Genomic DNA, 13,610 nt, shown 5'->3' on the forward strand with positions numbered 1-13,610 from the left:
CCTGGAGAAGGGAATGGCAACCCACTCCAGTATTGCCTGGAGAATCTCATGAACGGAGGAGCCTTGAGGGCTACAGTCCATGAGGTCACAAAGAGTTGGATACAACTGACTAAGCAGGCATGCACACATGAAGAGTTCTTCAAAGACAAAGCACAAATTCTCTAGGTTTCAGGCCAAGCATCTGTGTTGCTAATGAGTCTCAAGGATTTGGGAAATTTATATTTCTTCCTTGACTCTCAGTGTCATCTTCTGTGTAATGGAAGTTTGGACTAGGGATTTCCTAGCAGGAATACTAATATTCATAACTCAGTGACCTACAATTTGACTTGAGAACAAAAAAGTAAACTTAAGTTCAAGCATCCCAAGCTCAAACAAAAATAAAAAAAAAAATCTTTTTGATTAGTAATGTTTCCTGAAGAAGAGAGAAACTACTAATTAAGTGATTAACTGGGTGATTGAGAATTTTAAACCTCATCATAAATGCAAAGCATAACTTATTAATATTCTGGTTTTTGAAGGTCAGTGGCTGGTTGAGAAACTTAAGCAATTGAATTTAGAATATTTGCAAATACCCAACATTCATAAACCCTGTCTCTTTTTGAAGTCAGACTGCTACAGGCAGACAAATCATAGCTTTGACTTTAAGATATGTCCACAACAACTGATTACTCCAAATCCTTTTATTTTTTATTTTATTTTTCTCTCCCAATGACTAAATGCATACATTGTAAATACCTCTATAATTATAGTAAACATAGATAACAGTCTCTAAAATTGCAGCATACTATTTGGTGTTTCTAACCTATGGCCTGTCTATAAAGAGCTAGATTAAAAGAGGCCATCTGGGAAGTGGACTCAAACACCAGATTCCAGGTGTTTGAGAGGCAATGCAAAGGCATTTCCTTCTTTTCAGTACTTAATGAAAATGGTTTCAGTCAGTCAGTCAGTTCAGTGGCTCAGTCGTGTCCGACTCTTTGCGACCCCATGAATCACAGCACGCCAGGCCTCCCTGTCCATCACCAACTCCCGGAGTTCACTCAGACTCACGTCCATCGAGTCAGTGATGCCATCCAGCCATCTCATCCTCTGTCGTCCCTTTCTCCTCTTGCCCCCAATCCCTCCCAGCATCAGAGTCTTTTCCAGTGAGTCAACTCTTCACATGAGGTGACCAAAGTACTGGAGTTTCAGCTTTAGCATCAGTCCTTCCAAAGAAATCCCAGGGCTGATCTCCTTCAGAATGGACTGGTTGGATCTCCTTGCAGTCCAAGGGACTCTCAAAAGTCTTCTCCAACACCACAGTTCAAAAGCATCAATTCTTCGACGCTCAGCCTTCTTCACAGTCCAACTCTCATAAGCTATTTTCTAGCTTATTTACAGAAAACCTGGAAATCTGTCTAAAACTATATTATAAATAATATTTTAGTTGATTTCCAATCCCTTGTCATCCTTTCCCACTCCCTGACCCCCACAAGAAATCTCGAGTAATCCAAAACTCTATAAAATAGAACTCATGATTCAAATATGTTCAGCAATCATTGTTCTTTATATCTTTCATTATTGTTCACTCGCTAGGTTGCGTCCCACTCTTTGCAACCCCATGGACTACAGCATGCCAGGCTCCCCTGTCCTCCACCATCTCCCAGAGTTTGCTCAAATTCATGTCCATTGAGTTGGTAATGCTATCTAACCATCTCTACCTCTGCTGCCCCCTTCTCCTTTTGCCTTCAGTATTTCCCAGCTTTAGACTTATTTCTTTCATCTTTTTCTATTTTTTATTTAGCTGCCTCCCCCACCTCCTTTCCTATTTTTAGTTAGAATATAAGGTTTTCTATTTGTTGGTGGGTAAGCTGTAGGTCATATTTCTATTCTAGTGATTTCTCTAAACATATGTACTTAACTATATGTTTTTCTAACAAAATATAAATTATTCAGTATTGCTCTCTTTCAAAGAAATGCACTTTCCACTTAAGGATTCAATTCAGGAAAATTCTCAGCCAGTTTCCCTTCAAATACTGCCTCTCCAAGACTGCCTTCTATCTCATCTTTTATATAAACTAGATTCTCTAAACCTAATATCTATATGCTTTCAGATCAATGAAAGCATTATTTTTGTAGCCACCCACAGAAACATCAGTATGGGTTTGCTTATACAGTAAACAAATATTCAGTTCCTCAACAAAACAGATCTTTTAATTCACAATATTCCCAGTAGTTTTTCTTTGAGTGAACCACTCTTGTTTGGCTCAATGAAAGCATTTCACTTTGGGTAAATTCCTTTTAAATTCTCAGGCTCACATAAAGTGGGAAAAATTCTAAAGCGTGTGTTTGTGAATGAATAGAGCCTGTGACTTGCCTGGAAAATGACTTTACAAAGGTCTGTAAGCAAGGTCTATCATAGTAAAATTATGGAATGGTCGCGATAAGGAAAAGTCCCTAAAACATTTCTTTCACAACAGTACTAGAAACATAGGAACCACAAAATGTTCAATCTAAAGGAAGCAACATTTTTCAAAAAATACACTTGAGACATAGAAAGATTAAGGATGATTTCAGTTTCCTTTCAAGCTGTTGTCAGATTCAGTATTAAATCCCAAATCTCCAGAATTTCAGTATTCTTAATGCCATTCCACATTTCCTTCCTAAAATATTAGAAATATCTTAGCTATTACATCAAAACCCCTGCTCAGTTCATTCTCTAATCCAACAGTGGAGAGTCTTGAATATCAGGGATCCATGGAGCACCAATGGAATAATGAGGGGTTACCCCACTCACTCACCAAATGAATAAATTGGCCCTCCAACACTGAGCCCTGCCCAAGCTGCCAAACAAGAGTGGTTCACTCAAAGAAAAACTACTGGAAATATTGTGAATTACAAGATCTGTTTTGCTGAGGAACTGAATATTTGCTTACTGTATAATCAAACCCATACTGATTTTTCTGTGGGTGGCTACAAAAATAAGGTTTCTACCAATTTCTTAAGAACTATATTGTAAGAGCTAATTGGCGGGAATTGATTAACTAGAAGAACTTTTCCATGGGCTAAAGAATGTCTAATCATAAGTACCAAAGAAAACTGATGCCTGATTGAAGAGGAGGGGAAAAAAATGTAAATCAAGCATGGAGGTAATCAGGCAGGCAAGATGAACTATGCCAGGGGCATGATTGTCCCTTGAAAAATGGAACTGAACAAGAGTTGAGTACTCTTTTAATCTAACAATTGATGAGTAATTTCAGTATTTCAGTTTGTGTTATATGCCCAGCATGCTACTACAGGTATCATGGGAAAAGGTCAAAAATTATTAGCAGCTGAGTTCATAAACACACTACACTGTGTTCTCTCTCTCTCATGTATGAAACGAGATGCTGCACAATACTGGATGCTTGGGGCTAGAGCACTGGGACGACCCAGAGGGATGGTATGGGGAGGGAGGAGTGAGGAGGGTTCAGGATGGGGAACACATGTATACCTGTGGTGGATTCATTTTGATATATGGCAAAACCAATACAATATTGTAAAGTTAAAAAATAAAAAAAAGAAGTGATCCCTGCCTTCAAGAAGTCTAAAAGGAAAGTCTGAACTTTACAGCCTTTATTCACTTTTATCAAAAAATGCCAAGGGGAATTCCCTGGTGGTCCAGCGGTTAGGACTTGTGCTTTCACTGCCAAGGGCCTGGGTTCAGTCCCCGGTGGGGGAACTAAGATCCTACAAGCCTTGTGGCTCAGCCAAACACACACACACACACACACACACACACACACAAACAAGAAACCAAAAAATAAATTTATTTCCTTTTAGTCTGCGTTTTGCAGAAAAATGTCAATTATTCCCATAGGTCAACATGGTTTGGGCTTAAAATCAGAGTGGATGCCTTCAGAAGATAGGAAATATATCTAACATTTCCAAGAGCATGACCTTCAACGTCCTCGGGAAGAAAAAGGCCAAGAATAAGAATAAAGGTAGAAAAAGTGACAGATGAGGCCAACTCCATACAGAAGCCTCTTGAATAGCTTCCACAGTTTGATCACCAACCAAGAAGATTTTTTACATTTTTTTAAAAATGTAGCTTAGAAGTGGAAGTGCACTTGGAAGAAGTGCACTGCTATTTGCAACTCACTCTGAAATGCATCAAAATATAATATAGATTGAGGCTGGACAGAAAGAGGATAGTTTGATTGAAATGTGGAAAATAAGAGTAGTACCATGTTAATGATGTAGTCTGGGTGATGGGTTCACTATAAAAATCTTTCAACTTTTCTCTGTCCTAAAATTTTTATAATAAAATTTTGAAACAAACGGAACTTAACGCCCTACTTCTTACTTAGAAAAAAATGTAAGACTAAACATGTATTTAGTTTTGTAGAGTAGACTCTACAAAAGGTTCTAGCAAAACTGAGATTAACTTTTGCTTCAGGAGTACAGCTGCAGTAGACTACATGTCATATGGTCCATGGACTTGACTTACTAGCTTCATGTGAGATCTGAGAAATGCACAGTCTCAGAATTCAAGACGTTCTCAATCAAATTCGGAGTTTAACTAGATCTCCAGGTGATTCATATGTACATTTAAATTTGAGAGGAGCTGGAATAATAGAAAGGTCAATAACCTAGCAGACCCAAGTTCTGCTTTTCATTCATTCATCAATTTTAAACTATATTTATAGAGTCCTATTGTTTTACTGGCCACTGTTTTAAATTCTGGGGACACAGAAATGCTGAAGATAAGTTTTTACTTAAATTCTAATGACAGTCAATAATACTTCAGAAAATATATGTGCAATAAAACAAGTAAACATATTTAGAAAAATTGGCTGGAAGCTATTTTGATTAGGGAATTCAATAAATTCTGAGCAGAATCCTGAATAATGAGGTGACAAGCAAAGCAGAGGTGAGGAGACAGAGGGGACGGCAAGCGCGAAACCCCAAGGCAGGAAATAGACCTCACTTATCTGGAACAGAAACTCCTCTTCTCCAAAATAAAGTTGTCAGAAAAAAAGATCCTTGAAGTCCTTCTAATTCTCCATTTCATGGCTATTTTTAAGATGACTATTCACGAGTGTCCTAGGAAGAATAGAGAATTGTATTTTCAATGGAATCAAACCCATGGCTACGCTTTTAAGATAGCAAGTATTAAAATGCCCACATGTCCAATGGTTCTAATCAGCATTTAAGTTGCTCATCATTCAAAAATTATTCTTCTGGTATTCTCTCACTTCCTCATCCCTCCATTCATACGGACAAGTCAAAGATAATTGATAATGATCAATCACCAACTAAGTGCTCAGGGAGACCTTGTATCTAGGAGTCATTCCCATCATATGAAAAGTGTGTTCATCACTCAGTTGTGTGGCTACTCTGTCCATGGAATTCTCCAGGCAAGAATACTGGAGTGGGTGGCCATTCCCTTCTCCTGGGGTTCTTCCTGACTCAGGGATCGAACTCAGGTCTCCCACATTGCGGGCAGATTCTTTACCATCTGAGCTACCAAGGAAGCCCTGTTCCCATCATGGTCCCCCTCATCTTCCATTTATTAGTTGATACATTAAACAGTCAATTCCACCTGCCAAGGATGCCAACATCCCTGGAGTTGACAGTAGTTCTGATATTTAGCAAGTGGGCCTAAGAATATGCATAAATCTAGTCCCATCAAACACCTCGTGGGCTTCCTTTGGAAACTGTTTACAGTTGAAACAAGAGCAGGATGGGAACCAAGGAACTAAGTTACACACCTCTCTTCACAAGTTTCAGTTAAAGCAAATGGCTTGGGCCCAAAATCTGCAGGGAGTTTTACCTTCCTCTCAATCCTAAATCCCCACCTCACCAGCATCAGGCTGCTGAAAGGAAGACAATAGGTATCCTGCCAACTTCATCTCCAGCTACTTCTGCTACATTGAGATACACTGAAATGAGTTTAATTCCTCAAATCCACTTCATTTTCTCTTATGTCTAAGCCTTCAGTTCAATTCAGTCGCTCAGTCATGTCCTTTGCGACCCTGTGGACTGTCGTACGCCAGGCCTCCCTCTCCCTCACCAATCCCGGAGTTTACTCACACTCATGTTCATTGAGTCGGTGATGCCATCCAACCATCTCATCCTCTGTCGTCCCCTTCTCCTCCTACCCTCAATCTTTCCCAACATCAGGGTCTTTTCCAATGAGTCAGCTCTTTGCATCAGGTGGCCAAAGTATTGGAGTTTCAGCTTCAACATCAGTCCTCCCAATGAATATTCAGGACTGATTTCCTTTAGGCTCGACTGGTTGGATCTCGCTGCTGTCCAAGGGACTCTCAAGAGTCTTCTCCAACACCACAATTCAAAAACATCAGTTCTTCAGTGCTAAGTTTTCTTTATGGTCCAACACTCACATCCATACACAACTACCGGAAAAACCATAGCTTTGACTAGACAGACATTTGTTGGCAAAGTAATGTCTCTGATTTTTAATATGTTGTCTAGGTTGGTCATAACTTTTCTTCCAAGGAACAAGTGTCTTTTAATTTCATGGCTGCAGTCACCATCTGCAGTAATTTTGGAGCCCAAGAAAATAAAGTCTGTCATCGTTTCAACTCGTTCCCCATCTATTTGCCAGGCAGAGATGGGACCAGATGCCATGATCTTAGTTTTCTGAATGTTGAGTTTTAAGCCAACTTTTTCACTCTCCTCTTTCACCTTCATCAAGAGGCTCTTTAGTTCTTCTTCACTTTCTGCCATCAGGGTGGCATCATCTGCATATCTGAGGTTATTAATATTTCTCCCAGCAATCTTGATTCCAGCTTGTGCTTTATCTAGTCTAGCATTTCTCATAATGTACTCCGCATATAAGTTAAATAAGCAGGGTGACAATATAGAGCCTTGATGTACTCCTTTCCTGATTTGGAACCAGTCTGTTGTTCCATGTCCAGTTCTAACTGTTGTTTCTTGACCTGCATACAGGTTTCTCAAGAGGCAGGTCAGGTGGTCTGGTATTCCCATCTCTTTCAGAATTTTCCACAGTTTATTGTGATCCACACAGTCAAAGGCTTTGGCACAGTCAATAAAGCAGAAGTAGATTTTTTTCTGGAACTCTCTTGCTTTTTCAGTGATCCAGTGGATATTGGTAGTTTGAGCTCTGGATCCTCTGTCATTTCTAAATCCAGCTTGAACATCTGGAAGTTCATGGTTCATGTACTGTTGAAGCCTGGCTTGGAGAATTTTGAGCATGACTTTGCTAGTGTGTGAGATGAAAGCAATTGTGCGGTAGTTTGAATATTCTTTGGCATTGCCTTTCTTTGGGATTGATTGGAATGAAAAGTGACCTTTTCCAGTCCTGTGGCCACTGCTGAGTTTTCCAAATTTGCAGGCATATTGAGTGCAGCACTTTCACAGCATCTTCTTTTAGGATTTGAAATAGCTCACCTGGAATTCCATCACCTTCAGGAGCTTTGTTCATAGTGATGCTTCCTAAGGCCCATTTGATTTCGCATTCCAGGATGTCTAGCTCTAGGTGATCACACCATCGTGGTTATCTGGGTCATGAAGATCTTTTTTGTATAGTTCTTCTGTGTATTCTTGCCACCTCTTCTTAAGCCTTAAAATATGTCATTCCCTCTCCCTGGAATACTCTGCATCCACAACTCTCTTGATGGGTCATATGGTAGTTCTGTTTTTAGGTTTTTATGGAGCCTACATACTATTCTCCGTAAGTGTGTTAGTCACACAGTCATGTCCAACTCTGCAACCCAATGGACTGTTGCCTGCCGGCCTCCTCTGTTTATGGAATTCTCCAGGCAAGAATACTAGAGTGCATAGCTATTACCTTCTCCAGAGGCTCTACCTGACCCAGGGATTGATCCCAGGTCTCCTGCATTGCAGGCAGATTTTTTGCTGTAAGCCACCAAAATGGCTGTATCAACTTACATGAAGAAGGATAAGTTTCAGAATTGAAAACTTGCTCCTCTGACATCTTAATGTCCAAAAAAGAATTTCTTTTCAAGAGTCCCTAGGAATGGAAGCATAGTATTTTTTTAAATACAAGAGAACTTTTTTTTAATCCAGGAATCCATGACTCCTGTGACAGCTGAAATAAATATACTGTCTTAATCATCACTATTCTCTTAAACCAGTTTGAGGAAATATGTTTTGCTTTTTGTTTAAACAGGAACAGATTGCTCAGGGTTTGGGGGAGCCAGACACAAATCAGAAAGCCCTTCCTCTTTCATTTTGCAAGTCGTTGCCCTCTGCCCAGCCCTAAGATATTTACTGAACTGCACATGAAACAGACTTCTTTCTCCTCTCCTGGCAGCCTTGTGTGGTGTTGAAGAGCGAAAGAAACGGTGAGCACTCCTGTAGCTGCCAGACTCAGAACCTTAGCACCCACGGAGGAAGGCCATGAATTTTGCTCACCCTGGACACAGGAAACTCTGAACCCGAGTGGCCTGAGTCTAAACTTGGAGATGGAATTGGGGTTGAAAATTAACTCCTCAGCTGCTGGACAAGCTGAGCAAGTTGTGGAATGCTACTATTTACCAGACCAAAGGAGAAGCAAGTAATTGATATCTACTCCAAAAGTCTTCTGGCATTTCCCCTCTGGCTCTGAACTAACCTGTTCTTTTAAAGTTTCTAGAAGTACATAGAGAAGATCCCCTGTGCACACACAGAGGAAAACCAATATTTACTGAGTTTTTTTTATGTACCAGGCACTATGCTGAGTGCTTTACAAGCATTATCTTATTTAATCATCCATACAGTCAAGTGAGGTATTTATATTTATTGTCATTGTAGAAAGAAATTGATGCTTGAAGAAAGTAAGTACCTTGGCTACTTCATAAACAATAGAGCCTAGGTTCAGATCCAAATCTAATAAATTCAAAGCCCAGTATTTTTTTCCTCCTGCACCCGAGGAGTTGTACCTTGAAATCATAGGAAATTGTCTAACCCTTTGGAGGTAGCACAAAATTTTAAAAAGTTCTACACAGCTCATAACATCATAACTATTATTATGATAAACTAATAGTTGATCATTGCCAGAACATTGTCTCCAGCTGTATTGATAAGACTTTTCTGAAAGACCATTTTGACAAAAGTTAGCTATTAAAAAAAAAAAATTTTGGCCATGCCTCCCAGCATGTGGGATCCTAGTTCTTTGACCGGGGATGGAACCTGCACTCACTGCATTGGAAGCAAAGTCTTAACCACTGGACTGCCAGACAACTCCTGACAAAGGTTAATTATTTATTCAGATAATCCAGCTTCCCATTACAACTGAGCATGATTCTGACATCCAGAAATGACATATTCCCGCCTTAAACAATAGCTCTAAGCACTTAGAATTTTCCCTAACATTATATATCTATATTTTATAGCCTCTATCCAGGTAGACTATAATGATTTATTTATCTTCCCCACTGCAGCATGAGTGTCTAAAGGATAGAGAAGCTAGAGGGAACATGATTCACTTTTGTGTTGCTTAACCCAAGTCCTGGCACTCGTGGCCACTCAGATGTTTTTGGATTGATTTGGCAGAGATCATGATTGTGAAAACAACTGGCTATAATGCAATTTGATAAGAACAGCCATTAAAAGAGGTTCAAGATGAGGTATGAGCATGTAAAAACAATCAATTAGTTCTCATTAAAAGAAGACGTGTTTGGGACAATTGCACAATGTACTGAGTTCACTAAGTGGAGAAGGAATTAGAAGAAAGGCATTGCAAAGATAGCACAGCAAAGGCAAGACAGAAGGAAATTTGGAGCAAGTACTTAGGGACTTGTCTTCTTCTACTTTTCAGTAAGACAGAGGAAAAGCAACCAGACTCAAAAGAGTCAAGAATTTTTGTCATAATATCAAAGTGTACCTACTTATTTCCTTACATTTTGTGCTTATGAAGGAAGGCATGGCTGTAGTTCACAGGCTATGAAGCCTGGGGCATGCTTATACATAGGCCGTTCTCTTAGACTGCTTACTCCAAATATCACTTGTAGGACTTCAGGGGGAAGTGATATTGAGTGACCTATAAGAGTACAGATCACCAGTACTGAAGAAATCTTTTGGGGAGAGACAATCTCTTCCTCCTAAGAGGAGGAAGTGAAGTGCTTCTCATAGTATTTGTATATCAACATATCCCTGAACTAGTTCTTTTGGGAAGCCCAGTGGCCAAGGACAATGAAGGGAAGTAACATTGAAATCATCAGGAGCCCTAGGGCAGGTGGTTCTAAACCTTACCTACATTCTAGGATCATTTAGGGAACTTCCAGATACCCCGATCCTCAGGCCATGTCACTGACCAATTGATTCAGAATCTCTGGAGATGGAACTAGGCATTATAATGCTTTAAAAAGCACCTTGAGAGATTCCCATATGCAGCTAAGTTTGACAGCAGCTGCTTCAAAGAGTAAACAAGTTGTTGGTGGTGGGTAGATGGGATGGTGAGGTTGTGATATATTTAGAGTAAATCTGGGATGAGGGAAATCTTTTTCCAAGGTTGAATTAAATATTTAATAGTACTTAAACAACTGACCTAAATGTGGAATATTTACAGAATTCTCAAGCAGGGAAAAAAGTGAAAGCTGTGACAGATTTTATTTTCTTGGGCTCCAAAAATCACTCCAGATGGTGACTGCAGCCATGAAATTAAAAGACCCTTGCTCCTTAGAAGGAAAGTTGTGACAAACCTAGACAGCGTATTGAAAAGCAGAGACATCACTTTGCCAACAAAGGTCTGTATAGTCAAAACTATGGTTTTCCCAGTAATTATGTATGAATGTGAGAGTTGGACCAAAAAGAAGGCTGAGTGTAGAAGAATTGATGCTTTAAAATTGTGGTTCTGGGGAAGACTCTTGAGAGTCTCTTGGACTGCAAGGAGACCAAACCAGTCGATCCTTAAGGAAATCAACCTGGAATATTCATTGGAAGGACTGATGCTAAAGCTGAAGCTCCAATACTTTGGCCACCTGATGCAAAGAGCTGACTCATTGGAAAATACCTTGACACTGGGAAAGACTGAAGGCAAAAGGAGAAGGGGATGGCAGAGGATGAAATGGTTAGATAGTATCACCAAATCAATGGACATGAGTTTGAGCAAACTCCGGGAAATAGTGAAGGACAGGGGAGCCTGGCATGCTCAGTCCATGCGATCATAAAGAGCTGGGCACGACTTAGCAACTAAACAACAAGTAGGTTGACTGTGAATCACACTAGGGAAAACCCTGGTATAACAGATTGGCCTCTATTAACTCTACAGTGAGGACCACAGAGCTATTTGGAGCCTGGTAACCATGTGTGAAAGACATTATGTAGTAATGGATCATTGTTACATAACAGCAATCTCTAATCTATTCTTATTCCCAGGGACAATAATGCAAATATCCTTCTAGAAGAGCCAGGGCAGTATGTCAGAACATGAAGTACAGAATGTGATGTAGCGCACAATTGCAATCTCACACACTGCTTTTCCATTTAATCATATGATTTCTCCAGCACCACCTACACTCCTGAATGTTTTGCTGAACAATAGCACATATTGGTCAAAATATTAAGACTGTGGAGGAAACCTTACTAATTTCAAAATAAAATGCACCTATAGGGCAAAAGGTGAATACTTAAAAAAAAATAGATGTATGCAAATATGCAAAGAAGAAATACAAGGATTTTTTTTTTCTCCTGCTCAGAAGATGAAAAGTTTTTTTCCAAGGTTGAGTCAAAGGTTTAATAATGCTTATGCGGTTGATATTAGTGTAGCATGTTTATAGAATCCTACAAATCTGTGGATTAGAAAAGCAGCTTTAGGTTTTAACAAATTTAAAGGAGAATACATTATGTTTGTGATTTTTTTAAAGCAGTGAAGATACTGTCTAACTATCTATCTGTGTCTTGAAAGGCAGTGGTCTTCCTGAATTTGTTTGTGAACTTGTAAGTATTTGGTAGTTGATTGACAAAGCTGGATTGTAGATAATTATCTGAAGAACTTGGGCCAGGAGCCAGATCCCTTTAGAAATGGCACGCCAACTCTTCTAGTGTCTTCACCATTACCAGAGAAATGAGAGTCCAGGAAAGCAAAAAGAAGATTTCTCAGAGGTGCATGGTATCACATTGGAGCAACTTTTCCTACACACAGAAATACTGAGTCTTTTATGCCTTCAATATTCCCTTTTATAATGTAACCTCTCTCCAATAATTCACTAGACTGTAGCATTTCTGAAGATAGTAAATGTTTCCTGACTGTCCTTGAGGCATCTCTTGTACAGAATCTACTAACTAGTAGACCCTTCTTCTGCCAAGAACCTTGATGGGTTTGGAAATGAAACTTGGGAACTATGGGTGATTGAACTGAGTCTAATTCATGAAACCAGGTGGCCCCAGCATCTGGCTTATTAAACTACTTTACCACTATGCTTTATAGGAATGTCATGGCAAAAGCCATGTAGGAATTAGATAAATTACTTACAGTTTTCTCAATGCAATTAATTTGATAGATTCAAACACTAGTCAATCCACACTAGTCATCACTGGCTTCCTACCACCACTTCTAATCAGCTGACTCCCATAACTGCAATGATCCCTCCTTGTTTATTCTCTCTTCTTCTAATCCCAATCCAGTGGTGAAGTACTTCCCTTCATTCTCACTGTCCCTGGTGGAGAAAAGTCTTTTTCTGTTCATGCCCTTGATAGACTCTTTGGTTTAAGGTCTTCTCAGTCACCATACCCTCATCGCAATAGGTGCACTGAGCTCTAGTGACTAAATGCCCTAGCAGTGTTCAGGAGCTGCACCCTTTCAATCTCAGTCATCTGAGCCTCTCTGAATTCTAATGGTTTTCTCTTACACTAATTTCATTAACTGTTCCTATCACCTTCAGATCATTCTAGGTTCGCTCCCCTAAGTTCTATAAGTTCCTTTCTATGTCTTAGTCAAGACCTTCTCTTTCCTCATTTGTCTTCCCTTCTCTTCTTTTCTTTTATTCTTGATTCCAACGAAAAGAATCTCATGCACACTTGACAAACATGATGGAAGCTTTATGAAAAGATCTCAGATAATGGAATCCAATTGTTTCATCAGGGATGGTGAACCGTGAAATGCAAAGAAGGGGAATTTCCCCCTCTTTAATACTGCTTCACTTACTCATTGCTTTCTTCTCCTTCTTTATTGTCGCCCTGCAAAATGACAAAGACAACCACACCATAGCTCCCAAGTATACATCAACTCAGTTCAAATCCCAGATTCTAGGACCTAAGAATCCACATTTAAAACAGTCAAACTTCCATGAGCTCTTCACTCTTCACTCAGTAAGCCACGGCCTGATCAGGTGGGAAATTATGGTTTCTTGGGCAACGTATGGGTGGAAGAGGATCATTTTCAAAGAAATCTTATGGACACATATTATACTATAAAAGTCCTTTACCTTTTTCTGTAATTTATTTGGCTTTGCTGAAATTTGGTTTTTAATCTTTTCCTAGATGATGTTTTCCAAACATTTTTAAAGCAATAGACTTTTTTTTCAGCAAAATATTTCACTGTAAACCAAGATGTAAAGCAGACAAAAAGCAGAGTTGTTCTGATTGAACAGGAGAGGGTAGAGAGCAGAGGCCACTTGTCCCATACATTTTGCTCCATGGTGCCCGCTGAAGACCTGCTTCAGCCC

The sequence above is a fragment of the Bos taurus genome, chromosome 10 (genome assembly GCF_002263795.3).
Source record: "Bos taurus isolate L1 Dominette 01449 registration number 42190680 breed Hereford chromosome 10, ARS-UCD2.0, whole genome shotgun sequence".
Lineage (NCBI taxonomy): Eukaryota > Metazoa > Chordata > Mammalia > Artiodactyla > Bovidae > Bos > Bos taurus.